This window comes from Galeopterus variegatus, unplaced genomic scaffold, assembly GCF_000696425.1.
Source record: "Galeopterus variegatus unplaced genomic scaffold, G_variegatus-3.0.2 Scaffold460, whole genome shotgun sequence".
Lineage (NCBI taxonomy): Eukaryota > Metazoa > Chordata > Mammalia > Dermoptera > Cynocephalidae > Galeopterus > Galeopterus variegatus.
In genome coordinates, this window is record NW_007726571.1 from 176,973 (window position 1) to 177,865 (window position 893).

Sequence of the window (893 nt, forward strand, 5' to 3'; positions counted from 1 at the left end):
ACAAAAAAAATTGCTGGCAGAAAATATACCAAACGGGGCCGGCCCAGTGGCGCACTGGATAGTGCGCCGCTTGGGAAGCGCGGCGGCGCTCCCACCCGAGGGTTTGGTTCCCACATACGGACCGGTTCCTGCTCACTGGCTGAGCGAGGCGCGGGAGCAATGCCGAGGGTTGCGGTCCCGTTGCTGGACACGGAAAACGACAAAAGACAAAAAAAAAAGAAAATATACCAAACTTACCAAATACATCAAAATAATACTTCTGGATTGTTTACAGAGATTTTCAATGTTCTGTCCTACACTTTTCAGTGTTTTATATTTATTTTAACATAGAATGTGTTACTTTTATAATCAGTATTTTTTGCATAAGCAATAATATTATGACAGAGAAATACAGAGAATACAAGCAAGCACAATATTTAAAAGAATAATCTGTAATCCTACCTCTCAGAGGTAATTGTATTTAACTTAGTGATGAGTATTTTTCCAGACTTGTTTCTATGTGTTCAAGAAAGCAAAGTGGCTCTTTGCTATTATGAGTTAGGGCACGAGGCTCCGGGGCGGGGAGCACTTTGCCCCCTGAGAGAAACAAAAACACAGACTCACTATCAAGCAATAGTCCCCCCAATCAATAAAACCTTTATCCCTTTCCTGTGTGCTGACTTTTTTTAAAAGATGACCGGTAAGGAGATCTTAGCCCTTAACCTGGTGTTGCCGGCACCATGCTCTCCCAGGGAGCCACAGGCCAGCCCCTCCGGTGTCCTGACTTCTAACAATAATAACTTCATCCTGCCTTCTGCAATGTTGACATCTACAAATATATGGTGTTCCGGGACCGGCCTGGTGGCGCACTGCTACAGTGTGCCGCTTGGGAGTGCGGTGGTGCTCCCGCCGAG